Genomic DNA, 1,685 nt, shown 5'->3' with positions numbered 1-1,685 from the left:
GTGCTTCATCAAAAATATTCTTCCCACAAATCAGAATAATTAAAGAAATTTCAAAAATAAATTTTATATGCCATTGGAAGTCACATTTCATTGAGTACTTCATAGGTTTTATAAAGATGAGCTTGTTTGCAAGCTCTGTTTTTAGAAGTTTTAATTTACCTATAGAATCAAAACCTAAATTTTAACATTCCCTTTGTGGAATGCTTTGATTAAAGATTTTCAAAGAATTTTGAATAAAATATAACCAAACGTTATGAGACAAATTCATATTAAATTAAATTTCATATCAAATTCATATTAAATCCACCCGCCAAATTTTAGGACATCTAGTTTGATCTGAAAGTAGATATTTAAAGGTTTAATACCAATAACGTTTATTTTACGATGGGTAATAATGAGATAAATTATGTATTCATGGTCCGAAGTATTGTTTTATTTAATACTGATTTCATCACATTTTGTGATACATTTCCTGTTGCACTACAACTAAGTGTAAATGTATTTTTAATATATTTTTATAAGCTTTTTTTATTGTGGTAAGGACACTTAATATGGCATCTGCTCATCCAATTTTTAAGTGTACAATACAGTGTTGTTAACTTTAGGCACTGCGTGGTACAACAGATTTCTAGAATTTCATTTTGTGTACCTGAAACTTTATACCAGTCAAATAGCACCTCCCCATTTCCCTCTGCCTTCAGTCCTTGGCAACCTCATTCTACTAGCTATGAGTTTGACTATTTTACATACTTCATATAAGTGAAATCATGCAGGTTTTTGTTTTGTTTGGTTTTTTGCTTTTGTGACTTTTGTAACTGGCTTGTTTCATTTATCATGATGTCTTCCAGGTTCATCCATATTATTACATATGGCAGGGTTTCCTCCCTTTTTAAGTCTGAATGGTATTTCATTGTATACACTGCATTTTCTTCATCCATTCATCTGTCAATGGACATTTCACTTTTTCCCATATCTTAGCTATTGTGGATGATGCTAAAGTGAACATGACGTTGTAGATATTTTTTTGAGTTAATTTTCCCATTATTTTCAGATAAACACTCACAAACGGAATTGCTGGATCATATGGTAGTTCTATTTTTAATGTTTGAGGAACCTTCATACTGTTTTCTATAGAGTCTGTACACTTTTGCATTCCTACAGTGTGCTTAATTTAGTAATAACATTTTTTACATTATTCTGTGCTCCAGAAATATTCTTATTTATATTATCATCACAAAATAGATAATATTATATTCACTGTTTATTATTTTAACTGAATTCACAATAGGAATATAAGTAAGATCTGATGCTTTGCCTCAGAAGTTTCCAAAAACTTCACTTTGATTTCACTAACAAGATGAAAATATAAGATGTGGTTCAAATTGAATTAATTAAGTTATCTTCTACTTAAAGCATTTGATAACATTGGGGAAGAAAACCTCATCGTTTAATTCTATAAAATTTTACTTCTGCCATTAAAGTAACACATTAACAGCTATTGATGTACTTTTTGCACATACATCAAAAGAACATTTGGCTTGAAAATGAGTGAAATTAATTTAGAAGAAAACTCAGTCGATCTTAGTGAAAAGTCAGTGTTCACACAGCAGTACATCGTCCACCTTCTGCATCTATAAATTACAGTCTTTGGTCTTCTCTAATTAACCCCTCAGTTTTCAAGTAGA

The sequence above is a fragment of the Suricata suricatta genome, chromosome 2 (assembly GCF_006229205.1).
Source record: "Suricata suricatta isolate VVHF042 chromosome 2, meerkat_22Aug2017_6uvM2_HiC, whole genome shotgun sequence".
In the NCBI taxonomy this organism is placed as follows: Eukaryota; Metazoa; Chordata; class Mammalia; order Carnivora; family Herpestidae; genus Suricata; species Suricata suricatta.
The sequence above is the reverse complement of the archived record's forward strand: the minus strand, read 5'-3'. Positions refer to the sequence as shown.